The following is a 26,448-nucleotide window of genomic DNA, read 5'->3' on the forward strand; positions in this document are numbered from 1 at the left end:
CAGAGGGTAAATTATAACTCACTAGGTAGACGACAGCCATTACTGTAAGAAGACATATTATGGAGCCATGAATTGTTGAGACCTTTTTATTGTTTGAACACTAAATATCCCTGAGGTGGGACGAGGTATTGCTTGTCCTATGAATGTTTATGCTGTTTGAGGCTTTTAAAAGTGGAATTCACAAATGTGCAGCTTCTGAAAAGTGGTCAAAGGGAAAGCAGTTGCTCACACCAATATTGGTGTGAGCAACTGCACACCAATATTGCCAGGGATGACACAACCCCAAAACACATGTTTGTGCGATTCAGACATGGGTGCTGAACTTTTTACGTATACCTTTGAAGTCCATGTATCTCTTAACAGCTGGTTCACTGTCTCATCTGTCTTTGTTATAACAAAGGCAAATGTTTGGATTTGGATCAATTGGAGGCATGTATTGATGACTAATAGACCATGTTTCATGTTGAGATATGAGCTTCCTTACTCTGATCACTCTCTCAACAAGATCCATCCCCACATGGCACAAACTTCTATGAACTACCTTCACCATGTTAAGGTCCTGATGTGGACAGTCTCCAGATATTTTTTTCTCATCAAAAGTGTTTGGGATTACTTTGACCTCCAATCCAATGCTACGTCTTAATAACCAGTTACAATAACTAAGGGTTTTGATGCAGAACAGGCTGTGACAACCGTATGACTCAAGATATGTTCCTCCCTTTAGAACGGGTGGATTTCTGCAACACACGTTTTATGTGTGGCACTCAGTATTGACTCTGCTTAATTCAGGTGTGCCCAAATCCAGTCTTCGAGAATTACAATGAGAACCATTTGATTGAGGTGTATTAAAGAGAAGTGTCAACGAAAGGTTGAAGTATAGTAGCTCTTGAGGACTGGAGATGGGTACCTTTGGTTTGGTTGTATCTGCACAGAACACTGCTGGTTTGATTTTTGATTGATGAATGACCTGAGGCAGCTTTGAAAAGAGATTATATCTGAAAAAAAGTAGATGACTTAATATTTCCCAAAAGGCCCAACAATCGCCTTATGAAGCAAAGTCTACAAGGTACTGTAAAACATTAACATATAAGATATATGACATATAAGTGAATAATAAAAGCAAAAACAATATATTACTCAGAAAATACAAAAATAAAAATTATATGTTTCAAGCTTTATTTGTAAAAGTCCAGTGTTTTGCACTGTAGCTTAATATGGACATTCAGTTGTTATTACAAGTTATGTTATAAGACAATATTGTCAAACACATCCACTTTAATAAAACCAAACTTCCTAATCTAGAAATTCAGATATTTATAGTAAATATTGACATCATCACATATGCTGAAGTCATTTTGATTGGTCTGTGATGGACTGAAGACCTGTTCCTGCCGCTCCCCCAATAATCACTGCAGATGACACCATGCAAGGAGAGGCAGGTATGGATGGATGTAGAATAGTGGAACCGTTGCAGCAATGTAAAGTAAAAGTTATGTAAAATTTCCTGCAGTCTCTGTACTATTAGCCATCCTCCACTCCTCTATTACAGCCACACCGTAGTTCACTCTACGAAGCAGCCTGAGGCATTCTGTTAATGTTTGCGTGTCTCTTTGACTCAGCCAAGCCTTATCTGTGCAAGTGCCTGTGTGTTGGAGCATACTGATAAGCATAAGATTTCAGTTAAAGCAAACATGAGTAGCCGACAATTTTTCTACTTAATTCTGAAGACTATGTTGTGTGCCTGTGTTTGGATCTCCTTATGGGGGGGCAATTAATGTTATAAAGGCACCACCATATTAGTAGTGGTACTCAATTGAAATCTTTCATTGAGTTAATTACAGAGTCTGTATTTAATCAAAATATCGCATTTTAATTGAAAACCATAATTTGACAAAATAAACATTTCCAGTATTAAAAAACCTTATTTCTTCTGAATTATTGAATAAATAGATATGAGCTCAACAATAAAGATATATTGTTTAGAAATGTGGGCTGCATCCCCGTTAGCATGTCCCGATTAGCGTCGGAGCGACTGTGCTGTTGCTATTTGTTTAGCATCGACATTCTATTTAAGGCTTGGCTTTGGTGACAGGCCAACTTCACTTTGTCTATATATATATATATATATATATATATATATATATATATATATATATATATATATACAACATCTAAATGCTAACATCCAAATGTGCGCAGATGGTGCGTTAATTTTTAGACATGCAAAAAATTGTTCACCCGTTGTTTTTAGAACAACGGGTGAACAAAACAAGCCTACTTTGTTATTCCAATACACTGTGCATTGCAATATAGGAAACGGTAAGAAGACGAACTGAGATAATACGCAAGATAGGACTTTTTATAACCTCTCACAGAACCCGACTTGAAAAATTTCAGAATGACATATGTGTATGTTTGTGTGTGTGCTACTTCAGCATATTAATTTTGTTATCTATTTTTTATTTTTTACTTTGGTAAAAAAACTGAACAAAATAAAATGTATGAATAATAAACAAGTAAACACGAAATAAAATATATATGTTATGAAAATTTTGTTTTAATAGAAATGTATAGGGTACCAAAAAAAAAACAACAACAAGATTTTAAGCTACTTAGTGTTAAATAAGGCCAATTGCTTTCAACACAATATTTTTTAAAATTATTATTAAGCTGCTAACGCCAACCCCCAGCCTGACAGCACAATCCTTTCTCATACTGCGACACCCATTTTGATGTTTATGTGACTGGAGTGTGCTTCCTGCAGAGAAGAGCTCAGGCCTACCTCATTTTCGCCTGGCAGGTCAGCTGCTCTGTGTTTCAGTCTGAAGCCGTTGGCTGCTACGGAACCGTTTGGCTCTTTTCTCTACTAGCGAGCAACACTACATTCAAGACTCGACTGTACACCCAGCTCAATTTTAAGGGGATTTATCACTATATATGCCCGTATATTCAAAACACATCGCTCACTGGGGATTCCAGCTACCGGTTGACCTGTTCCGAAGGCCGTTATAACGCTCTTTTCGGGGTTTAATTAGAACTTGAAAACAGCGGTGGTAGTGGAGGAGATTCCATATTAGGAGCACAGAGGAGAAGGCACCCCCTCCCCCCTTGTGTGATTTGGAGCTTTAGGTGAGTGTTTATCATATTTTGGCTTTATTGCCGTTATAACTTATAACCCGGTGTGCAGCGGTGCCGTGTGAATGTCCAGTTAAGGTTTGGGCGCATTATAACGTTGTTTTCGGTGTTTATTTCAACATTTTATTTCTGTGTGGGGGATGGGCAGCATCAGCGCGTGAGTAGGCGCGCGCGTATTGTGCACGTGTTCGCTGAGCAGTTCCCGTGTGTGGTTTGTGTTTGTGAGCGCGCCCTTCCTTCCTGCTAGCTGTAAATGAAACCCTCTGTAGTCATTTTTAACCTCAGTCATTTAGAGAATGTTTCGAACATGTAGTTACTGTTGGTGGAGTTTTGCTCTCAAATTAAATGCTTGTGTTCAAGCTGGCCTTGTACTTGGCAACTTTTTGCTTTATCAGCTTATAAGATTTGAATGACTTCCACAAGGCATTAATGTGTGCATTTCCTTCATAGATTAGTCAGTTTAATGTTATGTCAGGCATTTTAATGAATAATAAATAAATAAATTTTTAGTAGTTCACAGTTTGAAAACAACAGTTATTCTTGCCTGCTTTTTGCTTTAAAACCTCCTAATCACTGCTAAAGTTTAAACTAAGGTTGCACTTTGACCTAAAAAGTTTCACCATCCACTTAATTACCTTCTTTTTAGGTTGATTGAAAGTTTACTAGAGTGCAGTGCTGTTGGCGGCTTTAAAGTTGTAAGAAGAGTGGGGGAGGGATGAATACACACAAATGTACTCAAACACACACACATACTCATACACACACAGCTGAGATGGCCACTTGCCAACCTTGTGAATGTTAATTCAGTGACACAATGTACTAGTCCCAGATAAGCCTTCTGTAACTCTGTTACCAACTAATTGAATGTGTTTAAAGCTCACAGCCTTGTGGGTTTCGAACACATTTATTGTTGTGATCATGTAGCAGATATGGACGTCTGTTTTTATTTTCATTATTTTAGAAGTTTAAAGGAGAGTGCGAGTATTCTATTATTCGGTCAATTTGCACCTACATTTGCCAACTCATACTAATGCAGTGATATTTTATGCTTTCAGTAATGCCATTGTACTTGTAAACAATTTCATGCCCATGCAATTAACCCATTGTGTATGTGTTGTGTTTTTTGTGTAGTTAAGTATATTCATATCAATAAATGGTCATAGAAATTATTAAATTTAGCACATAATTGTTAAAGTTAAGCACATATTTTCTTTAAACTTTTTGGTATACCATTTTCCTATTCATTTGGGTGTTAAAATGTTTTTGAGCCCGTTGACTCTTATTAAATGAGTGATTTTTGACTCAATCAACCCAAAGCAAGTAGATATTGTATGAATAGAGTAATAAAATAAAATCGAGTACCGTAGTAAAAAGAAATGTTTTGTGGAAATAGGTGTGCACCTATAGCAGTTTTCTGGCCGATCTTTAAGATGATTTTAGCCAATTGTTTGTGTCTGAAATGTTTTTAAATGTCCTAGTAGTAGTCATTAACCAAAAGGAGTGTAGCTATTCAACTGTGATCACCATATCTTCTGAATGTAGGGAAGCAGGTCTTGAATTGTTGTCAAAACTCATTTATGAAAGGCTTCCTGTCAGACTGAATCACAACTCTGTAATGAAATTACAGAAAAAGCTTCCAGCCCTGTGAAAGTGGGAACAGAGAAGGTGGGAATTCTGCATAAGCACTCTGGGAATGCCACAACTAGCCAGCTGCTAATGGTTGATGTTGCTGAAGTTGGCATCTGCTTTGGACTTTTGAGACTGGACTGCAGTTGTGTATATCTAGTTCAAGACTCAAGATACTTTAAATTGATCAAACATGAACAGGATCATTCAAAAATTTGTACATTTTCGTGAAACCTTTATTCTGTTTGTGAAAGATGGAAAAAAACAGTTTGTGGGTTCAGATTAAAATATGAGATAACTATCATTGCATGAAAATCTAAATATATCGCTTTATTTTGAACACAGCTGCTTGCTTTTTGCAATGCTTTTATTTGCACAAAGACTGCCACGTTTCCACCAGTCTTTGGTGTGTGTGTGTGTGTGTGCGTGCACGCTTGCATAACAAATGAATACACTGGTCAACACATTGTAGACATGAGTTGCCCATTCAAATGTCAGCTCACACTAAAAGCACAGTGAGCTAATTGATTTGGACCTTTGCCACAGTCCCGGCTCCCTATGTGGCCCTTTGGAAAAAATGAATGACCCACCACTGCTGTAAACTGAAAGATTATCTTAGGTAACCTTTTCAGTTATTCTTAACAAGCACAGAAAATAGGGCAGGGTGTAATATTTCTTACCAGATTGCATAATGTTTATTTATTATCATCATTTTAAGTGAACAAATGCTACGTGTGTGAAGAATTGTTGGAAAAGTCATACAGTTTTTTTTTTTTTTTTTTTTTTTTTTTAATCTGGCAATTTTAGGACAGCTGTTTGGATGGTTACTCACATGATTATGTGATTTGGGTCAAACAATTTCCTGGTACTGTAATAGAAATGTATAATTCTATAGAGGGAAGATGAAACAAGATGAAACAATTCCTCAAATAATTGGGGTAACTAAAATACAAAACAAATGTCTAGGCAAATTATCTGCTTCAAATCTTTGTTAAATATTGCAATAAATTCTGTTAATGTACTTGGCACACTGTGTTTTAGCTGAAAGGTTATTTATGTTGCATGACAGTGCTCTAGAACCTATGTTGTGGATGCGTATATTCTAAGCGCTATTTTTAGCTATGGAGGGAGACTTAGATGAGCAAAAAAAGCTGTCTTTCATGTTACAGATGTAGTAGGAGGTATATTTTGATTATAGTCACATGTGCCGACTGGTTATACTGGCTTGCTGGCAGGGTGTTGACTAAAGAGCCCAGCATGGTCGGCCTGAAGTCAAAGTGTCAATGTGTGGTCATGTGATTTTCAGACGTTTGTTTTTGCACAGTCCTTTCACCGTCCACAAGACACACTAAGTCAAGCTCCTCCTCCCTCTGCATCATGGTGTTTTACCATGTGTGATATACAACATGGTGTCAAACACAGCGATCATGGCAGAGAGCAACGATTATTATGAGTTCACGAGTTTGGAGGAGAAGGAGGAAATAATGGCAGACTGGAAAATCTCATTTAATTTTCCATGTTATCTTAAGAAAGAACAGAAGGTTTTGGTGTGATGTCTTTCCACTGCATCACATGAGAACAGATCAGGGAGAGTTTTATAGTTGTGCATAAGTTTCTAATCGAATTAAGATCAGATGGATTGTTTTATACATTCCTGCTTTAACTCTTTCAGTTGAGTGGGAAATGATGCCTGGAGATAAGCTGATTGGCTAACAGACCAAGCACACAGCTGGTCTTGATGCTCAATTCAGATTTTTATATTTGTAATTTTTTTTAACTAAAATCAAATTTTTTTGTGTGGTTTTCAATACTTGTAATTTAATGCGACTGCAAGCAGACTTGTGTGAATGCTTTACGACCTTAAACGACCCGCGTGCACAAAAGAACATAGACGTCAAACGGCAGCGTTCTGTTTATGGAAGTCATAATGGATGGCGCTTTCTATGGATGGATTTTAAAATCGTATAGTATCGTCACTCGGTCATAACAACATGAAGGAAGCTAATGAAAAGAAAGCATAACTAGTATGTTTAATGGGGTATTGACTGCAGCTTCTGTAGAGAAGTCTGCTTGAATGTGAAGACAGAACCAGGAGTGGTGGGATTGGGATGTGATGTTTCAAAATGTCAAAATAAATATAATTTTCAGCCATTGTTTATATCTGTCTTATTCTGGTTCAGAGTTATGACCGATATCTTGTGTCAATTGCATAAAAGTTTGATAAAATGTGAAAAGATTGTTCAGATCTCCAATGCATTTAAAACTATGGGGTATATTGTATAATTTAGTTCCTTTTATGGAAGTGACACAAATTAATAAAAAAAAAACAAAAAGTTTTTTTTTTTGGCAATCTGGGCGTTCTGAGTGCTATGAAATAGTTGGACATTGGTCACCTATGAGCCAAAAAGCCCTCAGATTTGGTTCTCATTCTCCTGCTGTGTGAATGCAGCCTTAGTGCCTGGAGAGAATGTGAAAGACAGCTGACTGTCTTTACTAGGCAACAGTTTCTTCTTCATATTCCTCACAGCTACACATGTTGACTGCCACTGATACTGGAGGACATCAACCTCCCTGATGATCTTTCCAGAGTTGATTTTCAGTTTTGGAAAAACATGCTGATCACGTTACCGGCCGGTCCTCAAACTAGCAACCCTCTACATTCATTTCTACAACTCAAGATTCACTCCTGCTACAAATTATGGAAGCAATTAAATATGAAATGGGGAAATGCTTGGATGCCTTTTACCGGATGTATAAATATATGTTTGTATGTACATGTATGTCTGTCTGTATATGTATGTACATATGTACGTGTGTGTGTGTATGTATGCATATATGTGTGTGTGTGAATTGTGCTTGCTTGTTTGTTATTAATGTAGCAGATAGCAGCAGTGAGGACCCAGGAATATGGCGAGCTGCAGATCAGCAAGCTGAGTCACATTATCTATGTAGGACACTGTGATTACTTGGCCTTAATAAATCACACAGGAGGTGTGTTGGAGTAGTGCAGTTATGTAACCGGTGCTAGGCGGTGTTGTGAATAGTGAAGGGACAGACAAAATGGGCTTAAGTGCAGTGCGTGAAAACATCTTCCTTCATTAGGCCCAATAACAAATAGAGACAAACAAATATAGAACAATCATTAATCCCTGATTTCGATTTAGTTCATTAAAAGTCTGTATGATGTATAGTTTTTATTTTTTTCTTTTAATGGTGGAGGCGTAACAAGTCACTGACAGGACATCACAGCGTGGTGGGATGAAGTAGAGAACACTCTAGGTATTGTTAGAGATTTTTATTCATTACAAAAGAAAGTGAACACTTGGTTTGACTTAGTATGAGAGCAGATTATATTTTTTTTACCCCTCCAGGGGGTCTTTTTGTGGTCTCTAGTGTCCCTTATGTGACAGTAGACTGACAGGAAACGGGGAAGGAGAGGGGAGAAGACATGCGGCAAATGTCGCCGGGTCCGGGAGTCGAACCCGCGACGGCCGCGTCGAGGACTCAAGGCCTCCAAATACGGGTCGCGCTAACCGCTACGCCACCACGGCACGCCCGAGAGCAGATTATTTTAGTTTTCCCCTTTTTTTTTACCTGATGAAATATCCGCTAATGTTGTATAACAAGTTTCATAATCTATATTGAGTCTCCTGGAGCTCTAAGGCAGCAGGGATTCATCAACTCTGCCTCCACTGGGTGTGCTAAAGGTGGGCAAAGGTCCATGAAAATGTCTCAATAACACATCTTTCAAACAGAGCACCTCTCCTGGCACAGACAAATCTCCCTTACCTATCAGGGTTTCCCCCAGTATATTATAATCCTGGTTTACTTACCTCCTGCCTCAGGCTAAGCTTGTATATATAAAATAGTTTAAAATAGTTTTTTTTTTAAACACACCAGTAACCCCTTACTGCATGCGTCTCTGCCGTTCTGAGGATTTCACCGGCAGAGCAACATTGTTCCCTAAAGATGGGTTTATAGATGATTGAAGAGGGCAATAAACAGATGGAATGGAATGTTCTATTTATTTACTCTTATCAGTTCCATAATTTAAACAGATTTTCTAGACCTTTTGAATATAAAAATTGGATTCTGACTTGAAATGTGACCCTAAAAATTGTAATCGAATCATTGCTATACACTGAAAGATTAGCATCTCTTGTGTCCACTCATCCTTACAAAGTCTTAAACTCATGTATCTAAAATTAAAGACCTAAATTGTCTGAAATTCATTAAAAAAATTAAGTTTGGTTTAGAAACATGAACCACATGTCTTAAATTTTGCCACAGAAGGACTGTGGCAAAATTCTATGTAGAATCCCATATTCTATGTAGTTTTTTTTCTCCCAGGATATTTCTGTTAGCCAAAACTTTGAGTTGTCACGTCATCATAATATTCTGTGATTTGAGACGGTTACAACTACCGGCTAACTAGCTGTTTACCCTTGCTGGCTAGCTTTTTTCTTTAACACAAACTCTGAAATCATAGATTTAGTGAATTTAACATGGTGCTCAAACACCAGTCTTACCAGTTGATACTATGCAGGGAAATACCGCTGAGAATGTGGGATTATCAGACTAAAAAGATTTTTTTTAACTTGACATTATATGTCTAGAACATACAGAGATTGGCGTGGTACCCTCAGTCATAAATGGTGTTAATCAGTCATTAGGGTGCAGCAAATGGGTGTGAGTGTAGTGGTCATTTGAGTTAGTGAAACCTGCAGAAAGCCAAGTGTGTTGCCGTCCTTCTGTGTTCTCTCTCTGTGTGTGTGTGTGTGTGTGTGTCCAGGGAAGCCATGCTGGTGACAGGAAGTACATTCTGGTGGGACCAAGGCACTTCTCCTTCCTCTGCCTTCCCTTACTTAATTCATGTAAAGTATCTTTGAGTGCTTAGAAAATTATTATGCAAATAATATGTTATTATTATCATTTATTATGATTTATAAGTTAGAAAGTATGATCGTTCTGAAAGAATAATCAGATCTGCTGTTAATAGTGAAAATGATGTCCCATTTTTAGTCATGTATTCTGTCCTCCCTGGACACTCGGTAGGAGTCTGGATCAGTGCAGGTGATTTAAAATCCATTCTAGTTGGACACATTTCTTTAACGTTTGGAGTGACGGTTCAATACCTTTATCAAATATTTGCTATGAAACAATCTGAGATTAATTATCCACATAAATCTGTTTCCACAATGGATTCCTGAACGTTTTTGGTCTGGAATGTAACTTTCCGTAACCTTTATACGGTCTCCTGGAAAGAAATGGAAAAAAAAACATTTTTGGATAGGAATTACAGCTGACTATTTAAAGACACAATATCTGACTCATTTGTGACATCAGTGCATTTGAGTGAATAATTGATATTCAGTATGGGTGGCTGGGCTTAAATGTTGTTGAAGCACAAAAATGCCAAAGTCCTTTGTGATACAAAGTTAACAGAGAATATGACTCATGAAAAGTATTGTGTTTGTCTAGTTTGGTCCTCGGCCCAAAAGTGGAAACGCAGGAAGGAGAAAAAGTTAGTTTCTTGGAAGTTTGTTCCAGATTTGTGGTGCATAGAAGTTTAATGCTGCTTCTCCATGTTTTGTTCTGTATGTAGAACAGACCAGAACCAGAAGACCTGAAAGCTCTGGAAGGTTGATATAACAACAGAAGATCTTTAATATATTGTGGTGCTAAGCTGGTCAGTGATTTATAAACTAACAGCCGTATTTTAAAGTCTGTTCTCTCAGTGAAGGATTTTAGAATTAGGTGATGTGCTCTATCTTCCTGGTTTAAGTTAGTACATCAGCAGCAGCGTTCTGGATCAGCTGGAGAATTTATTTATTTTTTTTGTTTAGGCAGACCTGTGAACTGTTGCAGTAATCAATGTCAGTTATTTACTACAACAGATAAATGCATGGATGAGTTTCTCTAGAGCTTACTAAGATATTAGTCCTTTTATCCTGTAAATTTTCTTCAGGTGATAAAAGGCTAACTTTGATTCTGACTAGAATAGAAGTTACATATTGCAGCTTTAAGACAGTACCAGTGTGTTATTGCATCTGATGCAGTGCAGCGCTTTGGTTTGTTTGTTTGACTGCTGCAAGCAGCTGGATTTGGGCTTCAGCTGATTGATTCTGTTCCAGGTGTGTAACTCAGCTCAGTGTAGAGTGATCTACATAATTTACACTATTTAAATACGCTGACATAAAGTTCTGGTCCTGTCCACCTTTCATTCTCCTTTACAGCTGCATGACAAACCTGAATGTTTCAGTGACAGCGGGGAGTCTTCTCTTTGTTTTGGTGGCACTTCTTAATGTTGCTTTTCAGAGCGCTCCACAGAGATCACGCATCAACATTCTGGATGAGTTCAGGATGTGTTCAGGTAGAGAACTGGGCTGTATTTGTTTGGTACATGTGTGTACTGAACATGAATATTTTCGGTACAGTTACCATTGCAGCCCTAATGCACATAAAGAAACAGAATAGTGTGCGATGCTAGCTGACTCGGCATCCATGTTCTGCATCCTCTGCCTTGCTCCCAGATTCTGCTCTGTATTATTTCTAGTTGTCCAAATGAAATTCCAGCCAATAATCTCCTGCTGACTAATGTATGTGTGAATGGCAGCTGTGGAGCAACTCTATGATCGTCTAGAAAACATTCCCTTATGTGTGAACTTGTGATGGTGGGCTCTACTTGTTGTAACATGTTATTGATGCCCCTGTTTGACTGTGTGTGTTGTCATGTGCACATGTTTTTAGCACACACAGAGTACATTGTTAGAATAACTGTGGCATGCTACATTCAGCGTGCCAAGTTGGGGGTGATGAATGAAGACAGCAAATGTTGGCAAAACACAGAGCTCATAGCAAGGAGGATATGAAAACCCTGAATTAAAAGTTTTCATATTGATTTTTTTAAATGTGGGTGTTCAATTTATGTAACTGAAAATTAGAAAATGGTAAATGTTGTACCCACCAGACCATCACAAGTAGCTATTTTTATTCTCAGAATCTCTTCTATTGGTTTCAGTTTGGCTGCAGAATGCAGTGAAGTTTCTAAAGCGGAGAGATACAGCACACAGTTTCACAAATTAGCTTGAATTTGGATGTTTTTTCACCTGACAGTCTGGTGGACTTGGTGCCATTGGGGATCAAGGTTGAAACCAAACCCATTGAAAAAACTTGTTCCCCTCCTCGCCTGTGGTGGTGCTGCACCAGGAACCATTGAAGGAAAGAAGAAAACCTCAGAACAAGACACTGAGCACAACTTCATTTTTCACAAAATCTAAACAAATGGAGTAGTGTCACATTTCAGAGGTTGTAGGATTTGTCTTTAGCAAAAGACCACAAGTCGTTTCTCTAGTGCTGGACATGCACATTTGTTTTGGCTGTATCTACCCAGAATGCACTATAGTCCACTTCCTGCTTTTAGAACGATTTCTGGTCCACTTGGCATTTACAAATCCCTTCAAATCGCACACACGAGTGTCTGCAGTTTGAAAACCATTAAAATGGGTGCATCTCTATTAAATGTTTTCTGAACAGCTGAATTCTTAGTGTGTGGTGTGTCTGTGTGGTGGCATGAGGGGTCACTTCCTACAGTTTGAAGAACATGTTATACCCTTTTCTTTTCTCCTGTGAAGTGTTGATATTTGCAGGGTTGTAGCTCCCTTTGCTTTAGTGTGACAGCACCTGGAAACACTCCTTTCTCCAAAGATTACTGGACAGTATAAACCACAGCAGAATTATCTGGTAAATAGGCCAATATGAACAAATATTAGTGTTGATTTATCATCTCTTTCATACATTAAACTTGAGACCAAAAGTGATGTTTAAATGGGCAGTATTATGTATTTGCCATTTTCTAGCACATCAAGTAACTGTTAGCTTCACTTGTTATAAAAATGTATAATGAAATATGACTTAAAAGAAATTTGACTTTGTAATTTAATGCCTTGAAATTGGGCTTCTGTCTCTTGAAGAAACACTTTTGGTAGCTCTGTCTTCAGGAAGTCATCAGAACATGACTTGTCTGTTAACCCCTTAACAGCGTTTTTACCAGTTATGCACTTAGATGTTGCTCCTATAATGAACTCTGTAGATGCGCAGTTCCACCAGGTGTTTTCTAATTGATACTGGCTAGTCTGAAGGAGTCAGAATGCAGTGAAGTTTTATAAAGCGGAGAGATACAGCAGGACTCGGAAGCTTCAAAACTGCAGCTCTGAGGAAAAGCTGCGTCTTAAAGGCAGCACTCTGTCCACCCAGGTTGAATGGTTGCATTAAAGCATTTCTCAAAAATGCATGAAAGAATAATGGTAACACTTCAGGTATGTTTTTGATGAAGGAATAACATAACATTTTTACAAGCATATTTTACTAGCTTTACTAGCTACTACAGAATGCAACAATATTTTTGTTTTCCAGTTACTCAATCAATTGTCAGAATATTTAATATATTACTTAATTACTAAAGTAATCTTTTGCAAGGGCCCACTCTCATTGTCTTAATTTAATCCAAACACCTAACAGTTAGTCATACTTTTGCTTTGACAAATGTAACGCATCTGACATTTTTGTCTGTCTCTTTACACCAGTAGGTCTTCCCTAACCCTTCCATACCATTGTACTGTGGACCCTGCACAGGCCTGTTTGGGTGTCACATGGTGTCTGGTTCTTGGGACAATCAGAGCTGCGACAACCATGAACAGAACTGTTCTACTGCAGTGTGCAGATCCTCAATAGCATCCAGAGGTTGGAAGAAGTTAGAGCTCATGAATGCTGGTATTTGTTGATGGGTTGGTGTTGCTGTCTGTTGCTTGTGGTGTGTTGAGTTGCACTGTCCTGTTGGAGGAAGTGGTTGGGCTTCAGCAATGTTTAGTAAGTGTTTCGCATCGAAGTAGCATCTACATGACTTGAGCTAGAACTAAACGTTTTATTGTTCCTCTGTTAGCTTTTTAGAATACTTCTAACCAGAGTTGTTTGCATGCAATCTTGAATTTGGTTTTTGACATTTCTAAAAAGAGTCCTGCAGTGAAATTGTTGTGTCTGCTTAGTGGGAGACTTTCATTTGAAAATCAGACAACAGATCTGTTGGTATATAAACCTTATGCGTCTCTTCCTGCTGCATTAGCTTTTATTTTTATCTGTCACTTCATCTGACTTGATGAATAAGGGGATTTTCTATTAACGACTAGAGAGTTGGCTCTCAACATAGACAAACCATTTGACTTAAGAGAGGTGATGGTGGGGTGGAAAGTGTGACCTGGATTTGATGTTTTCTTGAACCAGAAACTCTAGCTATGGTATTTGATGCTTGTTTGCCGCATATCAGATAACAGCACGATGAGACCTTCACCGCAATGTGGTGGTGCCTTGAAGACTTCTGATAAATTGATTTGCATCACCATCAGGGACTGTCTGAGCTCAGAGCTGCTTCACAGGCTATTGTCTTTATATAGGTTTTCAGGACAATGTTGCTATCAGGCAAGTTGTAATTGTTCTGTCTTGTCAACTATTATTGGTAATGTTGCTTATTGTCTGGAGACAAAGAAAAAGAAATGCAATTTTAATGATTCTAACAGCAAAAACAGCTGATTCATAATGAAAGGCAAATATTCGATAGGTGAGAACTTACTTGGGAAATGTGATTCCATTTCTCTTTAAGCGTAATAACCGCACTAAAGCCAAAAACCGCCTCAAGCGAGTGTAAAAACTTTTTTTTTTAAATTAAAATTGAGGAAGTTATTTTGAATTTTGCAGTTTCCATTAACCTTGTCTAATGTGATGCTTCAAATGCGCATAAAAAATCGTTAATGGAAACATTATTTTACAAGGGATGTAATCTAAACGTCTAACGTTTCCAACTGTTCAGTAGAAATGCATTCAGCACACAGTCCAGGTAGATGTTAAAGTTCTGAGATCTTAACTTCTAGGGGTGTGAATGTTTTACCAACTTTTGATTTCGTTTTTTGGGCCACGATTTGATTAAACATTAATTTTCAATTCAAAACAATTATGATTTCAGTTTTATAAAGTGGGAATGTGAACAAAAGTTCCATATAAATGTCACCTATGTATACAAAAACCGGATTGTGGAAGTGGGCTGTTTGAAGAGAAATGTCAACATTGCTGTCTGAGCGCATTTCTGCATAAAAGACAGCCACAAACTTCTGAACAATCACACCCTACCCCACACAGAGCTCCGTACCGGGGGGGCTCTGTTGCAGTGTTCCTGAAGTGCTCAATTTGTATTTTGCAAACCTTGCACAAGGTGAGGCTAATATCAAATTCTGAGTTCCCAGACATTCTGTAAAAATAAGTGTCCTAATGAATACATGACTGGTTGAATCCCCCCTCCTCCTTTATAGTTTCTTCTTTATTGTGGTGCTTTCTGCGAATGCTAATGTTCCGGTACTGACTGCTTGGCGATGTTGGATCATCCCGCTCAGTCAGGCCTGTTGCAGTAAGCAATTAATCAATAAATTGCATGGTAAATTAAAATGAGCTTGATAATTTGTTGATAATGTATTTTGAAGGACAGTTTTGTACAAATTAATTTACTTTATTTATAAAATGGGTTTTATGAATATAATTTTTTTAATGCAATTTTTACGTTTACAATGTTTTACATTTTACAAAAGGGCCAAGGATCCCGTCGCTTACATGGACACAAAACGACCAGGCAAAGTGAGAGTTCATATCTTTAATTGACTGAAGATGAATATGTAAACTAAAAACTGGACTGTAGACATTTTTAATGTCTTTGTGAGCCTGCTGCTTTATTTATACTTTATTTTTATTTTGATTTAAATTCTAAATTTTTGTGTATTTCTTTTTGTCTAAGTCGACTTAAAAAGTAATATATTATTGTTAAGGTCTAAGCTACAGAAAAGTAAGTTATGCATAAATATGCACAGGTATTATATCCAGTATTAATCCGTTTCTTATTACAGAATTTACCAGGATTTAATTTCAGCAATTTTTAAAAGTTTATTTAATTTTTTTTTTATTTATTTGATTACTTGATTATTACTTGACCAGAATAGTCAATAGTAGGGGTGTAGCGATACAATAATCTCACGATACGATACAATATATGATATTCTGATCACAATATAATATATATCACAATATTTGGCAAACGATACAATTCAATACGATTTGTTGCACTTTTATGATTTTCTGAAAGATTTTAGAAGGACAGAGTGATTTTAGTGACATTTTGTGTTCCATAGACTTGGATTTAATTTACTAAAAACTGATTAAAAGCACCAAGTACACAATACCTGATTGGATAGGGTAACAGTCTACAACTGGACAAAATGAATCAAAGATGCAGTGAGAAAATTAGCTTCTGTCATTTAATTCATGTGGATTTGACATAAAACTCAAAGTTTCAACAGTGATCAGAGGCAGGGGAACCTCAGACGATTAAACTAGCCTTATTCTGTAGAATATGGTCATTTGGTGCATCATGGGTAAAACTGAAGCACACTAGCTGTCATTTTCCAGCCTCCTCTTCAGCTTTCTTTGGTTTCATAAAAGCAATAAACACACTGACCAGAGAGTGTGTTTCGGGTTGATGTTTCAGAATGCTCCGTTTCCTCTGGGAGTTCTTGTCTCTTCTTGGCCGCACTCTGCTGAAAGCCATTTGCACCATGGCTGTCAATTTTTCAACAGACATGCACACTTCCATGTTAAGCCTGGCTGCTCAGGTGGAGGTGGCTACATAGTACCAGACTTTCAAAATGTCAGGACCCCTCAGTGCTTTAAGTATCTTTAACAAGCTTATCATTACAGGACAAAAACATACTGGTCAAATCGCCTGTTTTGGTCAGAAAGCTACAATATTCTACCATTGTTTTCCTCCGTCTTCCCGCATTATTAATTTCCCTGCAAGTGTCCCTTATTATAATATAATAATTTTAAATAAGAATTTCTGTGCCTCTCCAAACTGAATTAAGTCACTAGCCTCACGAGAACTGCTACCTGCAGTAGCCTGGGAGGCAGTTCTCACAAGGTTAGTGCGGACAGCGGGAATAAACCAAGTGTTGTGACAAAAAGTGATAGGGTTAGATCACTTACCACATCAGAAGTAATTCACTATGGGAGCGCATTCAGCCTGCTACAGTGTCTTGTTGCATCATTTTGAATGTCTTTCTCTGTCGTTTAGCTTTTTTAGTCAAATTATGCTAACAGCAATAAAACATTTATCGTTTTATGCCCAAGGATACATCAAAGGTTTGTCTCGTTTGTTCTTTGCTTCCCTAAAACTTGGGATGTTCTCCCCATGAAAGTGATGCACTTATTCACAGTGAAAGTGTTATTTACAGATATTTGTCATTTAACATAAATATCCACCCATTTAAAGGCCTAATATGCATATAGCAGTAAACATGTTCTTTTCATGGGTTATCTAAGGGTGCATTCAGACCGGATAGTCAGGTAGACTCGGTACGATTGGGGACTAAAATTGCAACATTTGGTATATTTTCAGAACTCTAGTTTGCATTCACACTGCATTATGTCAAACGACTAAAACTAACTGAAAAACCTGTTCCCCCCCGTTGCCTGTTGGGGCGCTGCACCAAGAACTACTGAAGGATTCGACACAAAATGTCTGAAGTAGGCCAGCGCAATTTTTTTCTTCACAAATAGTAAACAAAAACAGAGTAGGATTTCTTCATTCATATACATTACTGGTTTGGACATTGCCTGTTAGCCGCTAATGCTACCGACGCTCCTGCAGGCGCCGTTACTGCGCGGTGAGTCTGTCCACTAAACCAGGCTGTTCCAATGCGGGATGAGCAGGAATCACAAAAATTATCGCAGCGCCTTTGTTTCTTACCCGATTTCTATAAACATGGCTTAAAACAAAGCTGAGAAAATTGCTGGTGTTTGTAAGTATTCTCTCTTGATATAAATCGATAAACAGTTTGGTTTCTATCAAGATGCAAGAGAGGACTAAGCAAATTCCTCCATCCTATTTGATGATTAAATGTTCAAACAAACAAGGCAATTAGTTCAGTTTTTGTCACTTATAACAGGTTTAAAAATTACAGCAGCTGCAGAGCGACATGGCAATGGGACAATAAGCTGATAAAAAGTTGTAAAACAACTTCAGACCTTGCCGACACTAAGCTTTTCCTTGCTTAGTGTCTGCACACAAACCCGTGTCAACACTACCATCTTTGTTAACCTGCAGAGCAGAGAGTAATATATTGACCAGAATGTCCTGCACTGTTGCTAACTTCCTGCTTTTGAAACGGTCTCTAGTCAGGTTGTATTCACAAAGGTTTTTCTACTGTTTTAGAGTCCACTTCAACCCAACCGAGTCCTAGGTTTTTAGTACCTGAAAAGGCTTTGCTTCACTCAAAGGGATTATATCTCATAGATATGGTATAAATATGTAAAACAAACAAATTTGCTTCAATTCCCTTGTGTGCTTTGATTTAGACTCTATTTTAGGAATTATATACATAGGAATATCCTATAGGACACCTATCATATTCAGAGTGGTTGACAGGTAGTTATTTTAGATTTCTTGTAAACCTGTCTTAAACTGTAAAAGATACTGGACCTCGATTTTCTGCTCACAGTCGGTGGCGGAAAATCTTTCCCCATTTTTAAATCCGAAAAAAGTAGCACAGTTCATGTTGTTGTAGAATGAAACTAGAAATGCGATGAAAGAGCTGAATTAGAGGACTTCAAGGTTTTGAGATGAGAACAAATAGACGACGACCTGTGATCTGGGGCTCAAAAGGGCGTCTTACTTTAATCTCGTCTTTTTTGTTGGGAAATCCTCCAACCAGCCATTCTTTGGATTTTAGTTAAAACAGAAGGACTCAGTAAGCACCTGTGGTTTTGGAAAACATGAGTTTTTGTTTTTCTTTTTAAATATCAATGTTACACTGAAGTGTTGAAATTACTTTGTTTTAGGATGAAAATTCTAAGAAATAACTCTGCAATTAATCCTAAACGAGGGTCAGAACTCTGAAGAAGATAACTGCAGTCAGGTTAACTCTTGTTTTGGTTTTTCTTGGAGTATTTATTTGCCCCTGAATGAGCCTGATAGCAGGTGTAGTCATGTTCTCAGTCTTTGTCCACTGCAGTCGGGACAGTTCCTTGGTGAACTTATTTTCGTCCCATAACTGTTTGCAAATCAGCATGAAAGATACCTATATTATTGCTTTATTAGCTCAGACGTTTTCCTGTTTGAAGTTTTTCCAATTCTGAGTTAATGAAGACCCGTTTGCTTTTTGGTCATGATTATATCCTAAGGTGTTATCCAAAGTGCATCCATCTTGTGTTTATAAAAGGTTGTCAACATGCGAATTCTACTTATAAATGTTTCTGTAATTCCACAAATACTGTCTTTAAATCTTGTATTTCATATGAGCAGTTTGTGAGTTGAGTTCATCAGAGTGTTTTCATTAAATGCGGTATTTCCCGTCAGTCATCCAAAAAAGCCGAGGACTGAATTTTTTTCTGCATGTCAGGGTTAGAGCACAAACAAGTTTGAGTATTTCAACGTGTACCATTGCCATATGTAGCATGTAACGGTTTTTCTTTATGCGCTCTCTGTCTGTCTCTCACCTGACTCGGTGTGTGTGAGCATTGGTGACACAGAGTAGAAAGCGGGTGTTTTTGTCAACTTTGGTGTTGGTGATTTTGAGAGTCTGCGATGATTCTGCGCAAGCGAAGCAAATATTACTCTTAGTTCAATGTGTAAACTATACAACCTGAGCCAAAAGTAGAAGAATCACCATGTAAGGACAAGGGACAGAACCTTATATTACTACGTGCCATAATCTTTTTTGTGGAGCGGGGCACCCTCCTTGGGTAATGGTACAGGAAGCAGTGGGAATCTGAAAGCTGTTTAAACAAGCCATACACAAAAACAGGTTGCTCAACAGCACACAGTAATGGTCTAATTCTAAGGTGCAAAGCGAGCAGAGGCAGCACATCACTGAGAGCTGAGCTCTGATACAGAAAGCAGAACTTTCTTGATTTAAAATAAATGAGTAATGTTGAGAAGATTGTTTGTATCCTTTGAACCTGAAGAGTTTCAGTATTGATAACCTAAAATCTCTTCTAGAGATTCGTGCTAAAAGTCCCGTTTTCTTTTCCTGATCATCTCTCTTTGATCCAGACAAGTAATCTGTCTCCTAATCAAATATCTGACAAAGAAGACTCCTCACATTTGTAACAGTGTTTCCATGCTTTCTCAGATCACCTGGTTTAAAAGAAAAATCTGCACAAGGTGGAATGTTCTGCCTGAGAGGAGGGGCAGTAATCCATTCCATGAGCACTAAGAGAAACTGAGCTACAAGCGAATTAGATGCAGACAGGTTGCTATGGAAATTGTGGGTGCACTAATAAATTGACCTGATTTTCTTAATTTTAGGTGATCACGATACTTGCTTACATGTGAAACTGACCTTATCTACTGATCTTATCCACCTCAGCATAGGTCTGAAAGTGCAGAGTTGGTGTAGGCTTCTTGCTGACCAGACACACACAGACGACTACATCGAAAAGTGATGCCACTCAGATTATTGTAGTGACTTGCTTACAAAATCCCTGAACCTTCTTTCATTCACACAACACTTTTGGTACACACGCCCACACACACGGATTTTTACTACATTTTGTTTCTTTATAAAATATGATATGGATAAAAGGTGTACTTTTAATTTCAAACTTGGCGCAGAAAATGATGATTCAACTAATTAGTCACACTTAGGAGCCTATTGTTTTTTTCAGAGTAGGGGCTCTTGCTTCGACAGCTAAATAATAAACAATCCTGTCTTTGTATCACATTCAGCTTCTGGGAATCCTTTGCTGCATTTGAATTGCATAAGCTGAACACCAGTGGACTGAATACACCTTTAAGAGGTAGAAGGCATGATTACTGCCCGTCATCACTTGCTGTAGATTTTTAAGCCTTGAATTGCTGTAAGAACCAACTGTGGTGCAGATTAACCGATGGCATCTGTACTGACACTCTACGCTAGGCTAGAGCAAAACACTGCTGTAATCAGTAGCTGGAGGTTGGTGACGTCATGGAGCTCTAGTTTTAAAACTTCAAAGTTGCTTTCAGTCTTAATTTGCACAATTTAGGACAGAAAACGGTACAAACAGAGCCTCAGTGTTTCATTTGAAAAGGAATAACAGAAGATTTTGCCTCGTTTCCACGGACTAGTACAACATGGGTCGATGAGGTTTGATACACCATTTTATATCCGGCGTATTTATGAGAGCCAGTTGGACTCTCTGAGCAGAAGGGGTTCAACCCAAACGCCTAATGTAACGCCATGCCAGTGCGATGACAAATGTGGCACACTTGTATGTCTCAACATGTTGCAAGTAGTGGCATTTTTCTGTCCCCCAGTGGACTGTGTTCAACACTAGTAGGTCTACCCTAAGCATACCATTGTCCCCTGTGCCTACAACTGAAGGGGGCCCATCCATGGTGGGTGGTTGTATGGGCTGCTTTCACAGTAGAGACGAGCAATATGGCGTACCGAACCGCACCGTTGTACTGCTCACTGGAAATGTCCCTGATATTCTAGTGTGGAGGAGCAAACAGATCAGCAATTAGATTGTCTAAACCAGAATTTAAACTCAGAGATACTTTATTGATTCTCAAGGAAAATTAAGTAGCTAAAGAAGGACCTGCTTTTTTTTAGTTAAGGTTTCCTGTTTCACAATGAATTATTCTAATTGTTTTATTGCCCTCATAAATAATATTTTTTGTTGATCTAAAAGGTTTTGACTGCAGCATTGTTGTATGTTTAGGATTGAGGGGTGGGTTGTGTTGCCACATAAATAATCGATTTGTAATCCCAGGGTCACCTTCTGAATGGTAATCAAATTGTAAAGCACCTAAAAATTTCCACCCCTAATCATAATCCAGTTTTGGTCTGTTTAAACCTCATTTAGTTTGGCACAAGTCATCATGAAGTTAGAGTGAACACCACGGTAAGATTGAGAGAACTGTCTGATTCATTCAGAAAGAAGATTGTAGCAGTTAATGACTCTAATAAGGGATTTGATGCTGAGGTCTGGTAATCTAAGCAACTTCATGCTGGAAGCAGGATGCTAGGAGTTTCCCAAAAGCCTAAAATATTATCACAGGACACAGCAGTCTCTTGCTCCTCTTGATATGGAAGTTCATGACTGGACAATCAGAAAGAGACTACAAGAGGAAACGGTAGCTCTTTAAAAAACCCCAGGAAGGCCAGATTAAAACATGGCAGACAGAAAACCGTTCTTTTGACAAATGAGTCAGCCTGAATTATTTGGACACCACAGCAGAGGACATGTTTGGTCTAAACCAAACAGCATTCCAGGAAAAGAACCTTGGAAACAGGGTAGTGTGACTCACTGCTTCCTCAGTCAGAATACAGATTTCAGTCGGCACCTTTTGTTTCAGTAAAATGAAGCTGATATTGTTTACTTGTACAGGGATTCCTCCAGTGTATTATAAGCCTTCGCCAGGCTAAGCGTTGCTTGTTTTTATAATAATAATAAAAAAAGATTGCTTATTTGTTTAAATTTTTTTTTAACAAGTTGGACTGCAAGGGTCTCCGTTGCTCTGAGCGTTTCATTGGCGAAGCAGAATTATTTCTAAAATATGGTTTATAGTTGTTGCATTTTAATAGGTCACAAAGCGCGGACCAATCACACCACTGGCGCCTCTACACATTGCCTTGCACGCTGTTGCTGCTTGATGTCTGACACATTATATTAGCCTGGCCTGCCAGGCTTATTTTATACTGGGGGAAACCATGACTTCTCTTTATGAAAATGCGCAGCCAGTAAGATCTGGAATGGTTCCATATGGCTTAGTAGTGTGTCATTGTACCTCTGTAGCATCCACTGTTGGGCTGATCTCACGGATGTCTTGATTGGAGCTAAGTATCTTAGAGCTTTATTCTACTTACAAAGCTCATTCCTGGCATGCCAGGGCTGTGTCCTCCACCAAGTACACTGTAGCTTTAAACACAGAAGCATTTGTAGCCACACCCGGTTCCTCCCGCTGGCGTCTGAGTGGTTAACTGTATTTCTGGCTTTTATCTGCAGGCCTGCCAACACTGTTGAAGGCTGGAAACCTAGGAGCGGGAAAGATGAAGGAATGAATGGAAAAAATGACTAAGACGGTACAGAGGGAATTCAGGTCAGGGAATACAGGGAAGCAAGGCGGGAGGAGGCCAGAAAAAAACGGCATGTTCAGATTGTCTGTAATAATTACATGGCTTTGATCATGGTTTCACTGATTGGTGGACATTTAGGCATTCTCAGGACAGTGTTGCTTCATATTTTTCACTCTTCAAATATGGAGAATAAAATCCAAGAGATTTTGACTGAAGATAGGTTTTGTGGTAGAATCAGACATGATGTCACACCATTCAATACCCCTGTGCTGCTGGCTGGAACTGTAAGCATTTTAGCATTCAGGTCAGTCCATTAGTGAGTGAGGATTTTCCATTTGATGACGTTGAGCTGTGCTGCTTCAGACGGCAACAATATTTCTTTCTAGTCGGGCACAATGGCTGCTGCCTGTGTCAGCCTCTGAGTTTTCTGGGACAATGTTTTTTTTTTTTTTTTTTACATTTTCTACAAATAATAGTTTTACCCAACATAAAGAGTGAAGATAAACTATTTGTTAACTATTAAGTTAACAAACTACTGTTATGTTAACTTGTCTAAAACTGTTGTTTCCATGCATGTCTTCTTGATAATGCTGATCGTTGCTAAAGTTTTTGATTTCCAAACGTTCTCTGTATCAGCCTGTTCTGTTACTATGGAGAGTTAATAGTGCCAAATTACAAAAAAACAGTGTATGAAATAAATATTTAAGTGTCATTAATTTATTAAAATCAAAAATAAATACAGAAATAACATTAAATAAATAATTTTGAAGTGCCTCAATTAAATGTATTAATTTCATTTTAAAAATGAAATTAATATATTACCATAGCTATATAGAGCTATAGAGGCTGGAATTGCTCACCCAGAGTTTGTAGTAAATCAATTACAACAATTTATTGACATTATTTCCACATTTCCAGTGAAAATACTGACCCAGAGTCATAACAAACTTGGAAGAAATTGTCTTGACTTGCGGTTTGAAGCAGGCAGTCAGACGTCAGAGTCTTCCAGTAACCCCGCCCACTGAGTTTGATGGATGATTTTGACAGTTGAAATGAATTTATGCTGTTCTTCAGGTCAGGAATATGAAACATTAAATCACGAATCATGATTAAATTTACTTTACAATTTTTTAAATGAAATTACTCGATTAATCGTCAGGATAGTCGATAGAAAATATGATTACTAAAATAATTGTTTACAACAGCCCGATTTGCCTACACTTAAAAACAGTCTTTAAAAGAGTCTTTAAAAGAACAAACAAAGAAATACTATTCAAAATTTTTGGGGGTAAAAACACAATGTGATGCTGATCCCATTTAGAGCCGGCCCAAGGCAAAAATTAACTAAGCAGCCCCTAAAGGCGGACCTTGAAGGGTTTGGGTAAATGCTAAAATTTTTACTCGGAACATAAGAAACTAATTTAATATTTGTTTAAGAATGTCAATGCTACTAAATTTGATTTAATATTTTCAGCAAAGGTAAATTGTAAGATTTTAAATTTTCACATTTAAATAAGATTAAAACCTCAATTGTGTAAGATAGAGTGGGGTCTAGCTGCGCTGTTGAGGAGCCATATCTTAATTTCCAGCAACCTCTTGCTGATATTTCTGTAAAAAAAAAAAAATTCAAAACTAGAACCCTTTGCTCAGTGCATCCATCCATTACCCATATTTGTTTGCTCTAACTGTTGATCCTTGTCTTTGCTGCAGGTTCTGAGCCCATGGTCCAAGTCCTGACTGACTGATCATAGTGGTGGTGCATACAGACTTACTGCTGGGGTGAGTGCTCTCAGGTCTGGCTGTTAAACCTCTCTGTTTACTGTGTTACTGTTGGCCAGTGTGTGCTAGTTTACTGTAAACAGTGCTTCTCATAGAGGGACCTCCATGCTTACTGGTTAAATATGGTCAGTGCAGGATGACGGCATCCACAGAGTATTCACAGTGCTTCACCTTTCCAATATTTTATGGTACAGCCTTATTCCAAATTGTAAATTAGTTTCTTAAATCAAAATTGTACACATAAACAACCCTTTATGACAATGCATTTTTTTTTTTTTTTTACAAATCTATTAAAAATAGAAAACAAAGAAATCACATTCACCTAAATATTTACAGCCTTTGTCATGAAGCTTGAAATTGAGCTTTTTCCACAGCTTAAATGGAGGTAATCTGTGGTAAATTCAGTTGATTGGACTTGATTTGGAAAGGCACACAGCTTTCTACATGAGGTCCCATAGTCGACTGGGCAGGTCAGAGAGCTAACACCAAGCATGAAATCAAATTAATTGGAATAAGGTTGTAACATAACAAAATGTATGTAATTCATTTCAAAACTCCTAATTCGCTGCTGATTCATGGGCCTGCCTCCGTTTTATGTAAATTTGACTTTCAGAGAGGAAGTTTGACAATCTTTTTTTTTTTTTTTTTTACTCTAAAGCAGTTTAGAAATACAGTCACTGTTTGATTTCTTACTTTACATTCTGAAATTCTGCTGTCATTTATTAAGTGGTCCTTTCAAACTGCTACAAGATAACTGTGAAAAATAATGTTTATCCTCTACTGTTTTACATTAGATTTTTGAGCTTTTTCTGCTAGTTCAAATAAAAAATGAGCCCATGACCTAAGCAAACATTAGCATGATGGCTAATTAAAGCTACCAAGTAGAGGAATGTTCCTAACGCTGGATGTTTTGTCCTTTTGTTTAATTTGGGCCTTTTTTTTGCTCGTGTTGCAACAGACAAGACAAAATGGAACCGTTTGACATGGGAATTTTTCAGACCAACCTTGCTTCAGTTTGTAACTGCCAGGCTTTTCCATACTTGCACCATATAGAACAAAAAAGTTTAAAATTAGTACTTGTGATACTGAACAGATTAACAAATTAGGATGGGGCGACTGAACCTGGAGGCTATTTTATTTATTTCTTTATTTATTCTTTATACCTGTTTGGAGGCTTTATTTGTATTTCACCTTCAACCTCATAGTTTATTTTAAAATCAGCTAAAGTTGGTGATATAATAATGATTGAAGGTAATGGTGTTTTTTGGAAATTATCCAAATTTACATAATAGTGTTTGCGTAACTCAGTCTTGCACATTTGTTTCCGTCTGTATTAAAGTATTATGCAGCTCTGGCAGCTGATTGGGTGCTTCCACAGATAACCTGGTTTACAACCTCTTATCCTGAAATGCCTCGTAATAGATCTGTTTATGGTCACCTGATTGCGTCTGGCTTCCTGTTTGTTTGACTGTTACACCACTTCTGGTTTGTCACGGTGTTACTGAAAATAGATTATTGCTGTGTGCTAGGATAATTAACAGATTACCACAGTAAAGCTGTTAAAACGACACAAAACAAAGGGCATAATCTGGGATATTGGGTAGCCACCAAAAGCTTCCAAAGCTTGGTCAAACAACCCAATTTTAATTTGTTCAATTGGCCCAATCAAGTGTAGAACAGCCAACTAGTGGGAAATGGCTTCCCACTAACTTAACGTTAATAATAAACAATAGGTTGACTACCTTAGTCAAACATGCAG

At 37.8% G+C, this 26,448-nt stretch overlaps 1 protein-coding gene across 4 annotated transcripts in view; it reads left to right on the forward strand.

The window, feature by feature from the left end:
- Positions 1-2,797: 2,797 nt before the first annotated feature.
- Positions 2,798-26,448, forward strand: part of tbl1xr1a (TBL1X/Y related 1a) — a 46,124-nt gene continuing 22,473 nt past the window's right edge. For 2 of the 4 annotated variants that reach the window (XM_028027066.1, XM_028027063.1), the window contains exons 1-2: positions 2,798-3,129; positions 24,621-24,689. The gene's annotated coding sequence lies outside the window, so the exon portion shown is untranslated. Of the gene's footprint in view, positions 3,130-9,547; positions 9,636-24,620; positions 24,690-26,448 lie in introns of those variants that run through there. The other 2 variants (XM_028027067.1, XM_028027064.1) reach the window with 1 other exon arrangement.

This window comes from Xiphophorus couchianus, chromosome 9 (assembly GCF_001444195.1).
Source record: "Xiphophorus couchianus chromosome 9, X_couchianus-1.0, whole genome shotgun sequence".
Lineage (NCBI taxonomy): Eukaryota > Metazoa > Chordata > Actinopteri > Cyprinodontiformes > Poeciliidae > Xiphophorus > Xiphophorus couchianus.